A 17,838-nucleotide genomic window follows, 5' to 3' on the forward strand; every position below is an offset into this window, starting at 1 on the left:
TAACTTATTATTGTATTAAAAATCAGCCTCAGAAGTACAGTTCCTCCACTGGGTCCCTTGGATCTCTCCCTATCCAGTTGATGTTTGAGAGGGAGTGAAAGAATCTGAGCATGCATTGGGAAGAACTCAGCTGTAAGGCATTGCCAGCCAGTGCTCCAGATGGATGAAGAACTGAGTGCTTCGATCTTGAAACAGTGATCTGGGCAGCATATCACAGCATCCTGTGGACGCATAAAGACACAACTTTCTGGTGGAAGATAGGAGATGGTGAAAGGGAAAGTCGCTCAGTCGTGTCCAACTCTTTGCGAGTCCATGGACTATATAGTTCATGGAATTCTCCAGAGAGGTGATGAGGGCTGACTTAGGCAATAATATAAATTATAACAGTGAGCTGAGATATACCACTGAGACAGGATGGTGGAGTAGAAGGACATGAGTTTACCTCTTCTTATGGAAACATCAAAATCACAACTAACTGCTGAAAAACCATTGACAGAAAAACGCTGGAACCTATCAAAAAAGATACCCTGCATCCAAAGACAAAGAAGAAGCCACAATGAGATGACTGGAGGGGCGCAATCCAATCCAATCCCATACATACCAGGTGGGTGACCCAGTAACTGGAAATAATTTTACCATAGAAGCTCTCCTACATGAGTGAAAGATCTGGGCTCCATGTCAGGCTCCCTACCTTGGGGTCTGGCAGTGGGAGGAGGAGCCCCCGAAAATCTAGCTTCGAAGGCCAGCAAGATCTGATCAGAGAAATTCCACAGGACTGGGGGAAACAGAAACTCTGTGTGGAGGGTGCACTCAGGGTCTCATGACTCACAGTGACCCAAGGGAAAAGCGGTAACCTCTAAGAGACTGGGCTAGTACTGGAAGGTCTCCTGCAGAGGCGGGGAGCAACTGTGGCACAGTGTGGGGACAAGAACACTGGCAGCAGCAGTTCTGGGGAGTACTCGTTGGTGTGAACCTCCTAGAGGCTGCCGTTTCCTCACTGAGACCTGGCCCCACCCACAGTCTGTAGGTTTCAGTGTGGGTGCCTTGGGCCAAACAGCCAACAGGTCAGGAACAAAGCCCTACCCATCAGCAGACATGCTACATGTAAAAGGATGAAATTAGAACACTCTTAACACCATACACAAAAATAAACTCAAAATAGATTAAAGCTCTAAATATAAAGCCAGACACTATAAAACTCTCAGAGGAAACAAAGAATGCTCTTTGGCATAAATTGCAACAAGATCTTTTTTGACCCACCACCTAGAGTAATGAAAATAAAAATAAACAAATGAAACCTAATTAAAAGCTTTTGCACAGCAAAGGAAACCATAAATGAGACAGAAAGACATCCCTTAGAATGGAAGAAAATATTTGCAAATGAAGTAAGTGACAAGGGATTAACCTCCAAAATATACAAACAGTTCATGCAGCTCAGTATCAAAAGCACAAACAACCCAATCAAAAAAACAAAGGGAAAAAAAAAAAGGGAAGAAGGCCTAAATAGACATTTCTCCAAAGAAGATACATAGATGGCCAATGGCCAAGAGGCCCATGAAAAGATGCTCATTACTAATTATTAGAAAAATGCAAATCAAAGCTACAATGAGATTATCACCTCACACTAATCGCAATGGCCACCATCAAGGAGTCTACAAACAGTAAATGCTGGAGAGGGTATGAAGAAAAGGGAACCCTCCTACACTGTTGGTAGGAATGGCAGTTGGTGCAGCCACTATGGAAAACAGTATGGAAGTTCCTTAAAAAACTACACATAGAACTACTGTGTGATCCAGCAATTCCACTCCTGGGCATACATCCAGAGAAAACCATGGTTCAAAAGGATACATTCACCAGTGTTCATTAAAGCACTGTTTACAGTAATCGAGGCATGGAAGCAACCTAAATGTCCATCAGCAGATGAATGGATAAAGATGTGGTGCATGTATACAATGGAATATTACTCAGCCATAAAAAGGAATAAAATAATGCCTTTGCAGCAATATAGGTGGACCTGGAGATTATCATATCAAGGGAAGTAAGTCAGACAAATTGTCATGGTATCACTTACATATGGAGTCTTTTAAAAATGATACAACTAAACTTATCTACAAAACAGACTCACAGACTTAGAGAAAAAAATTATGGCTAGCAGGGGGGAAGGCTGGGAGGGATAGATTAGGAGTTTGAGACTGACATGTACACATTGCTATATTTAAAATAAAATGCCTTTCCCTGAGGAAAAAAAAATGTAGCAGGAGAAAGAAAAGTATGGTACTAGCAAAAAAAAAAAAAAAAGGAAATATAGATCAATGGAACTAGATAAAAAGCCCAGAAATAAACCTGCACCTGTGGTCAGTTAATCTACAGCAAAGGAGGCAAGAATATACAATGGAGAAAAAGCAGTCTCTTCATTAAGTGGTGCTTACTGAACTGGACAGCTACATGTAAGAAATGAAATTAGAGTATTCCTTAACACTATACACAAAAGTAAATTCAGAATACACTAAAGACCTAAATGTGAGGTCAGATACTATAAAACTCAGAGGGAAACACAGGCAGAATACTCATACATAAATCACAGCAATAACTTTTTCAGCCCATCTCGAAGAGTAATGGAAATAAAAATGGATAAATGGGAAATTAAACTCAAAGGCTTTTGCACAGGAAAGGACACCATAAACAAAACAAAAAGACAACCCACAGAATGGGAGAAAGTATTTGCAAGCACTCTGACCAAAAAGGGGTAAGTTTCCAAAATTTACAACCAGCTCATGAAGCTCAATATCAAAAATTCAGACAACTCAATCAAAAAATAAGTTATGCTTATCAGTGAGGAATGGTGGTGGGGGAGGGATAAATTGGGAGTTTGAGATTAACATACATACACACACACACTGCTGTATTAAAATAGGTAACCAACAAAGACCTATTGTATAGCACAGGGAATCTGCTCAGTACTCATAAAAACCTACGTGGGAAAAGAATCTGAGAAAGAATAGATAAACAGGTATGTATAACTCAGTCACTTTGCTGTACACCTGAAATGTACACAGCATTGTTAAGAAACTGTACTCCAGTATAAAATAAACGAATTTAAATAGTAAATCAGCCTTAATGTTAGTCACTATTTCTACATGCAAATTTATTAAGATTAATAGTTATTTTCATAATAGGTGGCTGAAAAGCTGAGCAGTGCTTTCACAAGCTTTATAAGACCAGAGGGACAAAAACTGGAGTCAAGATTGAGACCCTGGTGAACGTCCTCCGTTTAGGCTGGGACTCCACAAGGCTGTGCCCTAGTAGAAAGTGTTCATTAGAAGTAACCATCCTTGAATAGACTACAGTTTAGCTTCTAATCCCCTGAATGATCCCCAAAACCCTCAGTTGCACAAAATGAATTTAAAAGATCCTTGATTCCTGTTGCCTCAAAGAAATTATCAGGAACAAAACTTAAATTCTCCTTGGAGAAAGTTGGCATCATCCTAGACCTCAATTTATTTTCAGAATTTTTCATGAACAAGTTCCAAACAAGGATATACAGGTACATGAAGGATATACAGGTACATGAAGGATATACAGGTACATGACAACTTGAACAAGTAGCAGAAAGTACAGATCATAGAAACAAACCTAAAGGGATCTAAAATTGGAATTATTAGACACAGACTTTAGAATAACTATGCTTACTGCTATACACTTCTAGCCTCCAGAATTGTGAGAAAATACATTTTTTGTGGTTTAAACCACCCAGTGCATGGTATTTTGTTATGGCAGTCGGAGCCAAGACAGATTTTGGTACCAAAAGTGAAGGTACTGTAACAATACCTAAGTGTGTGGAAGCAACTTTGGAGCTAGCTAATGTGTAGAGATGGGAAGATTTTTGAGGTGCATGCTGGGAATATGGATGTTAAGGGCAATTCTGGCAAGGTCTTAGATGGAAATGTGGAATGTTACTGCAAACTGGAGGAAGGGCAATCCATATTATAAAGTGGCAGAGAACTTGGCTGAACTGTGTTCTAGTGTTTTGTGGAAGATAGAACTTCTAAGCAATGAAACTGGATATTTAGCTGAGGAGATGTCTATGCAAAGTGTTGAAGGAGCCACGTGGTTCCTTCTGACTGCTTTTATGGTAAAATACGAAAGGAGAGAAATAAACTGGAGAAGGAATTGTTAAGCTAAAAAACAAGGATTTGTAGATTTGGAAAATTCTCAGCCTAGCCATATTTCAAAAAGTGAGAAAGTCCATTCTGAAAAAGAATTCTAAGGGTATAGCTGAACAACTATCTAATAAAGAGTCTATGGAATTGTAAGAGTAGGAGCACTGCCAGTTTGAAATGAAGGAATGGATACACTATGAAATGAAGAAAGGCTGTCAGACTTGTTGGGTTTCACAGGATCATACAACAGAGCCATTATGCTGCAAATGTGCACCATTATTTAAGAAGAGTGAAAACTAATGCTGAAGGCGATTCAGAGCTTATCAACCAGTGCTTCAGTTTCAACAGGTCAGATGGCCTCTGCCCAGAACTGAAGGACAGGACTGCCTATGGCACCCTACCTGGATCTCCAAAGTGGCCATGGAGATGAGGTACACCAGAGCTGGGGGGATGGGGCCACTCCCAGAGCCATGGAGAAATGCTGCCATCCCAGTGGACCTAGAAGGCAGGACATTGCACCAAAGGGAATTAAGCTCAAGCTTTAAGATCCAATAGAATTTGTCTAGCTAAGCCTTGGACTTGCTTGGGACCCATTATTCCTTTCTTCCTTCTGATTTCTCCCTTTTGGAATGGGACTATCTTTCCTATGCCTGTCCCACCACTGTATTTTGGAAGTGCATAATGTATCTGGTTCACAGCTGGAGAGGAATATTGCCTCTGGAAGAATCATACCTTTGAGTCTCACCCATTTCTGATTTAGATGACAATTTGGATTTCAGACCTTATAATTGGTACCTGAATGAGTTAAGACTCTGGGGGCTATTGAGGTGAAATGAATGTATCCTGCACGTGAGAAGAACATGATTTCAGGAGGCTTTGGTGGAATGCAATACAGTGAACTGTGTCCTCCCAAAATTCGTATGTTGAAGCCCTCACCTCCTATATGATGTCATTTGGAAATGAGGACTGTGAGATAGATGGGGCAGAGCAAGAAGGCAGCCATCTACAAGCCATGAAGAGAGTTCTCCCCAGGAACTGATCATGCTGGCACCTGATCTTGGACTTCAACCCTCCAGAACTGTGAGAAAATAAATTTCTAATAACTAAAACAATCTTGAGAAAATAAAGCTGGAGGCATCATTCACCCTGATTTCAAACTATACTACAGGGCTACAGTAATCAAAACTGTATAGTACTGGCATATAGATCAATGGACAAATAGATCAATGGAAAAGAACAGAGAGCCCAGTAAATCTACACTTATATGGGCAATTAACCTACTACAAAGGAGGCAAGGATATACAGTGGGGAAAAAGCAGCTTTTTCAATAAACGGTGATGGGGAAAAAAGACAGCTACACGGAAAAGAAACTGGACTACTTCCTCACACCATGCACAAAAGTAAATATAAGACCTTTTCATCAGTTAAAGGAATGATCAACAAAATGAAAAGTCCACATACTGAATGGGCAAAGACATTTGCAAATTTATACTTATTTGCCAGACATTTGCAAGTTTATAAATATATTTATTTACATAGATCAGATCAGATCAGATCAGTCACTCAGTCGTGTCCGACTCTTTGCAACCCCATCAATCACAGCACGCCAGGCCTCCCTGTCCATCACCAACTCCCAGAGTTCACTCAAACTCACGTCCATCGAGTCAGTGATGCCATCCAGCCATCTCATCCTCTGTCGTCCCCTTCTCCTCCTGCCCCCAATCCCTCCCAGCATCAGAGTCTTTTCCAATGAGTCAACTCTTCGCACGAGGTGGCCAAAGTACTGGAGATTCAGCTTTAGCATCATTCCTTCCAAAGAAATCCCAGGGCTGATCTCCTTCAAAATGGACTGGTTGGATCTCCTTGCAGTCCAAGGGACTCTCAAGAGTCTTCTCCAACACCACAGTTCAAAAGTATCAATTCTTCAGTGCTCAGCCTTCTTCACAGTCCAACTCTCACATCCATACATGACCACAGGAAAAACCATAGCCTTGACTAGACGAACCCTTGTTGGCAAAGTAATGTCTGCTTTCGAATATGCTATCTAGGTTGGTCATAACTTTCCTTCCAAGGAGTAAGCATCTTTTAATTTCATGGCTGCAGTCACCATCTGCAGTGATTTTGGAGCCCTAAAAAATAAAGTCTGACACAGTTTCCACCGTTTCCCCATCTATTTCTCATGAAGTGATGCGACCGCATGCCGTGATCTTCGTTTTCTGAATGTTGAGCTTTAAGCCAACTTTTTCACTCTCCTCTTTCACTTTCATTAAGAGGCTTTTGAGTTCCTCTTCACTTTCTGCCATGAGGGTGGTGTCATCTGCATATCTGAGGTTATTGATATTTCTCCCGGCAATCTTGATTCCAGCTTGTGTTTCTTCCAGTCCAGCGTTTCTCATGATGTACTCTGCATATAAGTTAAATAAGCAGGGTGACAATATACAGCCTTGACAAACTCCTTTTCCTATTTGGAACCAGTCTGTTGTTCCATGTCCAGTTCTAACTGTTGCTTCCTGACCTGCATACAGATTTCTCAAGAGGCAGATCAGGTGGTCTGGTATTGCCATCTCTTTCAGAATTTTCCACAGTTTATTGTGATCCACACAGTCAAAGGCTTTGGCATAGTCAATAAAACAGAAATAGATGTTTTTCTGGAACTCTCTTGCTTTTTCGATGATCCAGCGGATGTTGGCAATTTGATCTCTGGTTTCTCTGCCTTTTCTAAAACCAGCTGGAACATCAGGAAGTTCATGGTTCACATATTGCTGAAGCCTGGCTTAGAGAATTTTGAGCATTACTTTACTAGCATGTGAGATGAGTGCAATTGTGCAGTAGTTTGAGCATTCTTTGGCATTGTCTTTCTTTGGGATTGGAATGAAAACTGACCTTTTCCAGTCCTGTGGCCACTGCTGAGTTTTCCAAGTTTGCTGGCATATTGAGTGCAGCACTTTCACAGCATCATCTTTCAGGATTTGGAATAGCTCAACTGGAATTCCATCACCTCCACTAGCTGTGTTTGTAGTGATGCTTTCTAAGGCCCACTTGACTTCACATTCCAGGATGTCTGGCTCTAGGTCAGTGATCACACCATCGTGATTATCTGGGTCGTGAAGATTTTTGTACAGTTCTTCTGTGTATTCTTGCCATCTCTTCTTAATATGTTTTGCTTCTGTTAGGTCCATACCATTTCTGTCCTTTATCGAGCCCATCTTTGCATGAAATGTTCCTTTGGTATCTCTGATTTTCTTGAAGAGATCTCTAGTCTTTCCCATTCTGTTGTTTTCCTCTATTTCTTTGCATTGATTACTGAGGAAGACTTTCTTATCTCTTCTTGCTATTCTTTGGAACTCTGCATTCAGATGCTTATATCTTTCCTTTTCTCCTTTGCTTTTCGCTTCTCTTCTTTTCACAGCTATTTGTAAGGCCTCCCCAGACAGCCATTTTGCTTTTTTGCATTTCTTTTCCATGGGGATGGTCTTGATCCCTGTCTCCTGTACAATGTCACGAACCTCATTTCATAGTTCATCAGGCACTCTATCTATCAGATCTAGGCCCTTAAATCTATTTCTCACTTCCACTGTATGATCATAAGGGATTTGACTTAGGTCATACCTGAATGGTCTAGTGGTTTTCCCTACTTTCTTCAATTTAAGTCTGAATTTGGCAATAAGGAATTCATGATCTGAGCCACAGTCAGCTCCTGGTCTTGTTTTTGCTGACTGTATAGAGCTTCTCCATCTTTGGCTTCAAAGAATATAATCAGTCTGATTTCGGTGTTGACCATCTGGTGATGTCCATGTATAGAATCTTCTCTTGTGTTGTTGGAAGAGGGTGTTTGTTATGACCAGTGCATTTTCTTGGCAAAACTCTATTAGTCTTTGCCCTGCTTCATTCCGTATTGCAAGGCCAAATATGCCTGTTACTCCAGGTGTTTCTTGACTTCCTACTTTTGCATTCCAGTCCCCTATAATTTAAAGGACAGATTTTTTGGGTGTTAGTTCTAAAAGGTCTTGTAGGTCTTCATAGAACCATTAAACTTCAGCTTCTTCAGCATTACTGGTTGGGGCATAGACTTGGATTACTGTTTTGAAATGTACTGAATTGTTTGCCTTGGAAACGAACAGAGATCATTCTTTCATTTTTGAGATTGCATCCAAGTACTGCATTTCAGACTCTTTTGTTGACCATGATGGCCACTCCATTTCTTCTGAGGGATTCCTGCCCGCAGTAGTAGATATAATGGTCATCTGAGTTAAATTCACCCATTCCAGTCCATTTCAGTTCGCTGATTCCTAGAATGTCAACATTCACTCTTGCCATCTCTTGTTTGACCACTTCCAATTTGCCTTGATTCATGGACCTGACATTCCAGGTTCCTATGCAATATTGCTCTTTACAGCATTGGAACTTGCTTCTATCACCAGTCACATCCACAGCTGGGTATTCTTTTTGCTTTGGCTCCATCCCTTCATTCTTTCTGGAGTTATTTCTCCACTGATCTCTAGTAGCATATTGGGCACCTACTGACCTGGGGAGTTTCTCTTTCAGTATCCTATCATTTTGCCTTTTCATACCGTTCTTGGGGTTCTCAAGGCAAGAGTACTGAAGTGGTTTGCCATTCCCTTCTCCAGTGGACCACATTCTGTCAGATCTCTCCACCATGACCCGCCCATCTTGGGTTGCCCCACGGGCATGGATCAGTTTCATTGAGTTAGACAAGGCTGTAATCCTAGTGTGATTAGATTGACTAGTTTTCTGTGAGTATTGTTTCAGTGTGTTTGCCTTCTGATGCCTTCTTGCAACACCTACTGTCTTACTTGGGTTTCTCTTACCTTGGGCATGGGGTATCTCTTCACGGCTGCTCCAGCAAAGTGCAGCCGCTGCTCCTTACCTTGGACGAGGGGTATCTCCTCACCGCCACCCTTCCATATGAAGACTCACATAACTCAACCTCAAAAAAAAAAAAAAAAGAGAGGATCTGAGTAGACTTTCCAAAAAAGACACACAGATGGCCAACAGGCACATGAAAAGATCCTCAACATCAATAATCAGAGAAATGCAAATCAAAACCACAGTGGGATATCACTTCATATCTCACATTTGTCAGAATGGCTGTTATCAAAAAGACCACAAATAAAAAGTATTGGAGAGGTTGTAGAGAAAAGAGAATCTCATGCACTGTCAGCAAAAATGTCAATTGGTACAGCCACTATGGAGAATGGTATGGAGATTCCTCAAAAAATTAAAAACAGACCACTGTATGATCCAGCAATTCCATTGCTGGTATTTATCCAAAGAAAATGAAAATAATTAGGAAAGGTATGTGTATCCCTATTTTCATAGTAGCATTATTTACAACTGTTAAGATATAGAAGTAACATAAGTACCCATTAGTAAATGAATGAATAAAGATGTGGTAAATATACACAGTGGAATATTACTCATAAGAAAGAAGGAAAGTTTGCCATTGGTGATGACATGGATGGAACCAGAGACTATTATGCTAAGTGAAGTAAATCAGACAGAGAAAGAGAAATACGGTCTGATTTCACTTACATGTGAGATCTAAAAAACAAAAGGAAACAGAAAATATAACCATATGGAAACAGTGTCATAGCTATAGAGACAAACAGGTGGTTGCCATGGTTTCCAGAAGGGAAGGGGTAGGTGGGAGAGAGAAATATGTGAGAGAGATAAGAGGTACAAACTTCTAGCTGCAAAATAAATGAGTCACGCGTATGAAATATGCAGTTTGGAGAACATAGTCAATAATTATGTTATATCTTTGCATGGCGACAGACTTATCATGCTGATCATTTTGACATGTATAGAAAAATCGGATCACTTTGTTGTGTAACTGGAACTAACATAATTTTGTAGGTCAAGTATACTTTAAAAACGAACTCAGAAAAAGAGATCAGATTTGTGCTTACCAGAGGTGTAAGAGGAAAAGGGGAAATGGGACAAATGCAATCAAAAGGTATAAACTTTCAGTTATAAGATAAATAAGTACCAGGGATGAAATAAACATGATAAATAAAATCAACATTGCTGTGTGTTACATATGAAAAATTTTAAGAGAGTAAATACTAAGGGTTCTCATCTAAAAAAGGAAAGAAAAAGAAAATATGTTTCTGCTACTTAAGCTGCCTAGTCTAAGGCATTTTGTTCTGGCATCCTGAACTAAGGCACTTAGTATGCTCAAAGAAATGAAAATCAATATTGAAATTTTTAAGAGAACAAGAAACGACTTAAAAAACAATATATAGCAGATTTTGAAGAAAGTAGAAATTCTAGAATTTAAAAATATAGCAGTCAACATGAGAAACTCAAAGAGCAGGGTATATACAGCTGAAGAGAAAAATAGCAAAGTAGAAGATCAGAATAATTTATGTAGAAAGAATCAGAGAGCCAAAGAGTTGGAAACGACAGAAGAGGATAGAGTGGGACAACTTAATCCTTAGGAAGGAACAAAAGGATAGTAGGCATGGACTACTGATTCCAGAACTTTGACTTCTAACAGAAGATATGTGTTGGGGAATTATATAAAATATGAATTTTCTGAAACTGATAAAAGTCAATGTTTAGAAGGCTTCTCAACCCTGAGTAGACAAAAAGAAATCTATATCTATATACATTTTAATATGACTACTGAAAAGAAATCTTAAAAGTGTTAAGAAAGAAAAGATGAATTACCTTCAGAAGAGCAACAATTATGCTGACAGTTAGCTTCTCACCAGAAACAAAAACAGAAAATAATGGAATGATATATTCAGTGTGCTTAAATAGTATTAATAAAGTAGAATTCTGTACCTTGCAAAAATACTCTTTGAGAATGACAGGAAAAAGACATTTTCATATAAATGAAACAGAAAATTTGTCACTATGAGATGTTCTTTAAGCAAAAGGAAAATTGGAAGGCTGGACATAAATGAAGGATTAACATATGGATAAATATGTATTGACTGCATATAACAACAATAATAAGAAACAGCAACAATGGCAGCAACTCAGTTATACAACAATAGAAGTATGTAAGTTAAAAAGGGCATAGATGGATTAAATTGTCCTACCTTTGTCTACGAGGATAAAAGTATCATCTAATATTATGACTGATAACTCAAGGAAACATTTTGTATCCTTTAGGGTAACTCCTACAGGATACTGAAAACGTGTGACGTTTAAACCAATAGAAGAAAATGGAATAAACAAAAAACATTGAATACAAAAGGAGGGCAGAAAGGAGAGGAAAAAGGAAACAGAACCAGTAGAAAGCACTGAATAAAATGATAGGTGTTTATCACTGATTTGTCATTAATTACACTAAATGTAGATGGACTAAATGCTCAAAATCAGAATTTGTCAGACTGAATTTTAAAAGACTCAGTTGTATACCTAAAATTTTATGAGACATATATTAAGTCTAAATACTCAGAATGGTTACAAAAAGAGTAAAAGATACCATGAAAACATCATCCACAAGAAAGCTGAGGTAACTATATTAATAACAAGGTTTTAAGCCAGAAAGCACTTATTAGAGCAAAAGAGGGACACTTCAGGTTTAATTCACTGGGAAGGCAAAGTGATTCACAATTTTAGTATATCTAGTAACATGGCTTTTTTGGAGGAGGCCAAACTACAGGTTGCTGGGAGGGACTGGGGGCAGGAGGAGAAGGGGATGACAGAGGATGAGATGGCTGGGTGGCATCACCGACTCGATGGACATGAGTTTGAGTAAACTCCGGGAGATGGTGATGGACAGGGAGGCCTGGCGTGCTGAGATTCACGGGGTCGCAAAGAGTCGGACATGCTGAGTGACTGAACTGAACTGAACTGAAACTACAGGGAGGGAACACAGTCCCACCCATAGCAGAAAACTGGATTAAAGGTTTACTGAGCATGGCCTTGCCCACTAGAGCAAGACCCAGTTTTCCCTACAGCCAGACCCTCCCATCAGGAAGCTTCTATAAGCCTCTTATCCTCATCCATCAGAGGGCAGACAGAATGAAAACCACAATCACAGAAAACTAACCAAACTAATCACATGGATCACAGCCTTCTAACTCAATGCAACCATTAAGCTATGCTGTGTAGGGCCACCCAAGACGGATGGGCCATGGTGGAGAGTTCTGACAAAATGTGGTCCACTGGAGAAGGGAATGGCAAACCACTTCAGCATTCTTGCCCTGAGAACCCCATGAACAATATGAAAAGGCAAAAAGATAGGACACTGAAAGATGAGCTCCCCAGGTCTGCAGGTGCTCAATATGCTACTGGAGAAGAGCCGAGAAATAGCTCCAGAAGGAATGAAGAGGCTGAGCCAAAGCAGAAACAGCACCCAGCTGTGGATGTGTCTGGTGGTGAAAGTAAAGTCTGATGCTGTAAAGAACAATACTGCGTAGGAACCCGGAATGTTAGGTCCCTGAATCAAGGTAAATTGGAAGTGATCAAACAAGAGATGGCAAGAGTAAACATTGACATTTTAGGAATCAGTGAACTAAAATGGATGGGAATGTGAGTATTTAATTCAAATGACCATTACATCTACTACTGTGGGCAAGAATCCCTTAAAAGAAATGGAGTAGCCCTCATAGTCAACAAGAGTCCAAAATGCAATACTTGGGTGTAATCGCAAAAACAACAGAATGATCTCTGTTCATTTCCAGGGCAAACCATTCAGTATCACAGTAATCCAAGTATGCCCCAACCACTAATGCTGAAGAAGCTGAAGTTGAATGGTTCTATGAAGACCTAAAAAAAAAAATGTTGGAGAGGATGTGGAGAACCTAGAAAGCATATTAAAAAGCAGAGACATCACTTTGCCAACAAAGGTCTGTCTAGTCAAAGCTATGGTTTTTCCAGTAGTCATGTATGGATGTGAGAGTTGGACCATAAAGAAGGCTGAGTGCCAAAGAATTAATGCTTTTAAGTGTGGTGTTGGAGAAGACTCTTGAGAGTCCCTTGGACTGCAAGGAGATCAAACCAGTCAATCCTAAAAGAAATCAACCCCTAATATTCATTGGAAGGACTGATGCTCAAGTTGAAGCTCCAATACTTTGGCCACCTGATGCAAAGAGCTGACTCACTGGCAAAGACCCTGATGCTGGGAAAGATTGAAGGTGGGAGGAGAAGGGGATGACAGGACGAGATGATTCAATGGTATCACTGACTCAATGGACATGAGTTTGAGCAGGCTCCAGGAGGTGGTGAAGGACAAGAAAGCTTGGTGTGCTATAGTGCACTGGGTCGCAAAGAGTCAGACATGACTGAACAACAACATGATTCTAGGAAATGTTATCAGCATCCCTGTATCAGGGACTGATGTACTGAGCAGAGGGAAAAAACATTTAAAAATGGAAGATTTGAGATACATAGTTAAGAAACTTAAATGGGCATTTTAGAATACTATACCCAATAACTCCAGGATGCATATTATTTTTAAGCACACATAGAACATTTGCAAAAACTGATTATATACTGTGTCATAAAACAAGTATCAACCATTTCAAAGAGTTGAAATCATGCCCGTGTGTCCTCTGATTAAAAAAAAAAAGCAATGAAACTAGAAATTAATGACAAGATAATTGTAATATGTTTGGAAATTAAATGCAAATGTAAATCTGTTCAAAGGAAGTATCGTAACAGAAACTAGAAAATATTTTGAGCTGAAAAATGACAAAAATGCTATGTAAATATCCAATTTGTGAAATGCTGCTGCTGTGATGCTTAGAAGGAAATTTATAGGCTTAGAGGCATTTATTAGAACAGAAAAGATGAAAATAAGATTAAGTATCCTTTTTTAGACGTTAGAAAAGGAAATTAGATGCAAAAAAAGTAAAAGGAAGGAAATTAACAGAAATTAAAACAGAAAATAGACATCTTCTGATGCTGGGAAGGATATAGTAGGTAGCTGCAACAATTAGAAAAAATAATTGATATATTGTAAGTGTCATTTTTAAACAGGGAAGAGCTGTGGAAATAAAGGGGACTCAATGAACTAAAGGGTAGACAGGAAAGAGTTCTTCCTAAGTGATCTGTGATCACTGGCCATTTTTTTCCCCTCGGGACATTGGTAACATCTAGGCATAAGACTTTACTAGGGGAAACAGAAACCAGCAAGGCTTTTAGAGTCTATTGTTTGGGGGTGGAGGGAGGTATGGATTGGAATCTAGAGGAGCCCCAAATGCCGATTTTCCCCCAGAGCTTTAGGGTTTTGGTGGACAACTCTTTTACTAATGGAAAAATGTTTGAATCTATCATGTGTTATTCACCTAGCTTTGTTAATGTGATCCTTACTCAGTCTTGAGGATTTAATCATTGTTGAATCCATGTTCCATGATTTTTTCTTTGGTCAGAAATAGCGGAATATCTTAAATTGCCCTGTGACTCTGATGTTCAATGGCTTAGCAATGGTAACACTGTAGTGTGATTTTTTTGAACTCAAAACAAGATTGAGATTTTTCTAAGAAAGAAAGCGACCCTCAACCACTATCATGGAATACTGAGTGACTTTGGAATCAGCTTTTGCTGCAGACTTGGTAATATTTTTTTAATGAATCCAACCTAAAATTACAAAGTAACACAGAGCTTATATGCAGAATTTATAGTATGGTAAAGTCATTTCAGTGGCAACTAACATTGTCTGAATCACAAATAATGGTAAGCTACTTTATATACTTCCCCTGCTGGCAAAGCTAAAAAAATAAGAAGGTCTCCATTCCCATGCATATTTGCAGTGAATGTATTTTCTGAACTTAAACTATAATTCCAGGAAGACTTTTTGGACCTTGGAACAAGTGCAAAGAAAATTTCCATATTCAAAGTTATTTAAGTGTGCAATGGAAGCATGTCCACCTAACCTTCAATTGGAAGTGATTAATCTACATTGTAATGATGTGCTAAAAGGCATTAAATATCAAGAGAAGAAGTTATTGGAATTCTATAGGTGCCTTCCAGGCAATAAATATGCACAGTTAAAAGTATATGCTTGGGGCTTCCCTGGTGGCTCAGTGATAAGGAATCTGCCTGCTGATGTAGGAGACACAGGTTCCATCTCTGATCCAGGAAGATAAAGCCCATACACAATTATTGAGCCTGTGCTCTAGAGTCTGGGAGCCAAAACTACTGAGCCCATGTGCCACAGCTACTGAAGCCCGCACGCTCTAGAGTCTGTTCTCCGCAACAAGAGAAGCCATTGCGATGAGAAACCCGCACACCAGGAGTAGAGTAGCCCTTGCTCTCTGAAACTAGAGAAAAGCCCACACAGCAGTGAAGACCCAGCACAGTCAAAAATAAACAAAAAGTATTTTTTTTTAAATCCTATGTTTATGGATTGAGATCAGTATTGCCAGCACCTATCTGTGAAAGACTTTTCTGAAATTGAAATACAGTTGATTTACACATTGTGTTGCTTTCAGGTGTACAGCAAAAAGATTTGGTTTAAAATTGTTTTCCATTATATGTTGTTGCAAGCTACTGAATATAGTTCCCTGGCTATACAGTAAATCCTGGTTGTTTATTTATACATGGTAGTGTGTATCTATTAATCACACATTCCTAATTTATCCCTCCTTTGCTCCTTTCCTCTTTGGTAAGTTTCTTTCCCATGTCTGTGAGTCTGTTTCTGTTTTGTAAATAAGTTCATTTGTACTGTTTGTTAGATTCCACATATAAGTGATACCATATATTTGTCTAAAAAATAGTTTCAAAACTGAAATAGGGGAAAGTCTCATTGCTCATCACCATTAACAGATGATCATCTGTAATCAGTTTTAATTTCTGAATCCCAATTAATCAAAATGGTGTTCCCTAAATAAGAGTTTCATTCTTTTCTTCAGGAGACTTGTATTGCAAAAAAAAAAAAAAAAAACCTGTAGTCAGTTATTATTACTATCTTTTGAGTTTTATCAATGAATTTGTTTTCTTTCTTGTTATTTTAGTACCTACATAATATGCGCACTTTTGTATTTTGGCCCATAAAGTCTAAAATATTTACCGTCAGGCCCTTTTTCTTCAAAGTCTGTTAATTCCTATTCTACAGCAGATAAAAAGAATGAAGAACTAAATATAAACACATGGATGAATCTCAAAAATATAATAATTGAAAAAAGCCAAATTAAGAAAAGTCTACAGTATGAGACTATATCAAGGTCAAAATCAGCACTAAACTACTGTATTGCAGAATAGTGATTATTTTTAGAGGGTAAGGAGAGGGTTGTGATTGGGACTAAGTGGGAGCTTATGGGATTTCTTGACCTGGGTGATATCTACAGAGATTAGTAGTACACATTTTTTCATTAAGTTGCACATTGACTTTTTTTATGCTTTGCTTTATGTGTCATATTCTGTAGTTAAAAGTTAGAAATATCTATGTGTATATACAGACATGTACATAGATGTATTATGCCTGCATATACACAGAATAATCCTGGAAAGATCAAGATCTTGGTAATCACCTGTTGCTGGGCATGTAAACTGAGGACTGGAGGTCAGACTGAAGGGAAAGAGGCTTACTTTCCTCACGTTTCTGTCCTTTTGTAGTCTCAATTTTTTTTTTACAACGTGTATGTATTAATTTTTCAGTTATAACCCAGTTAATGCAGAGTTTTTTTAAGTGCTAGAATTTAGAAACTGAGACCCTGTGAGTTAGGAAATGTTTGGGGCCCAAAAGCAGCAGAACTGAGCTATGTCTGGACTCTGTAATTGTATCACAGTAATTTTTCGGATGTGTTGATCTGTTAATGGTTGTTTCTAGAACGATGACATAATCATAAACATTTGTGTGTGTGTGTGTGTTTTTTACAGACTATTTTTAAAGAGAAGCTTTTTAAAGAGAACTTTTTAAAGAGAAGCTGTACAAATCATCGTCGTAGAGAATTCCAGTTGTCTGCCCTTCTTCCCAGATGTGCAGCTCTTAGGGCTTGTCAGTTTGTGATGCATGAAGAAACAGATTTCTTTTCTTTGAACTCCCAATGATTTAAAGTGATTTTCAGTAATGACAATCAAATGAAGGAGCTTTATTCTCTCTGGTATTTCCTAGATGCTCTACTTAAAGAGAAAATTTTCTCATGTCTCATTTCAACATTTCATTCACTACAAAGATATACCAGCTTGTTGAGTCAAATATAAATCAGTTAAAAAAAATATTACTGAATATTTCTTAAGTGGTTTGGGTTTGCTGTTCAGAGTATTGGCATTACCTGTTAAGGTTGAAAATATGCAATCCCCATGACCCAGCATGTCACTGTCCAGTAGAAATGCAGAGTACGTGCACTAACAGGTGTGACAAGACTGCCGTAGCAGTACTATTTACACTGGCTCAGAACTGGAAATCCAAACAACTGTCTACAGAGAAACAGAAAAATAAGCCCTAGGATATCCATGCGATGTCATGTCAAGTTACCATTGAGCTTTAGCTCTGAGAAGTATATTCATGAAACACCCATGGAGAGGGTGCTGCTGGAGACCTATCTGCCCATCCCACATGCTGACAAGAGTTAGGGTTGAATGGATCTCTCCTCATTTAAAGATCAGAAAATAGGAAAAACAGGGACTTCCCTGGTGGTCCAGTGACTAAGACTCTGCATGCCCAGCACAGGAGGCCTGGGGTTTGATCCCTAGTCAGGGAACTAGATCCCACATGCCACAAGTAAAGATCCAATGTGCCACAACTAAAGCCAAA

General features: G+C 39.0%; 1 protein-coding gene across 5 annotated transcripts in view; it reads left to right on the forward strand.

Moving 5' to 3' along the window:
• Positions 1-17,302, forward strand: part of CFAP91 (cilia and flagella associated protein 91) — a 113,240-nt gene extending 95,938 nt beyond the window's left edge. For all 5 annotated transcript variants that reach the window (XR_804223.4, XM_005201377.5, XM_059887914.1 and 2 more), the window contains one exon: positions 16,962-17,302. The gene's annotated coding sequence lies outside the window, so the exon portion shown is untranslated. The remainder of the gene's footprint in view (positions 1-16,961) is intronic.
• The last annotated feature ends 536 nt before the right edge of the window (positions 17,303-17,838 follow it).

This window comes from Bos taurus, chromosome 1, assembly GCF_002263795.3.
Source record: "Bos taurus isolate L1 Dominette 01449 registration number 42190680 breed Hereford chromosome 1, ARS-UCD2.0, whole genome shotgun sequence".
Lineage (NCBI taxonomy): Eukaryota > Metazoa > Chordata > Mammalia > Artiodactyla > Bovidae > Bos > Bos taurus.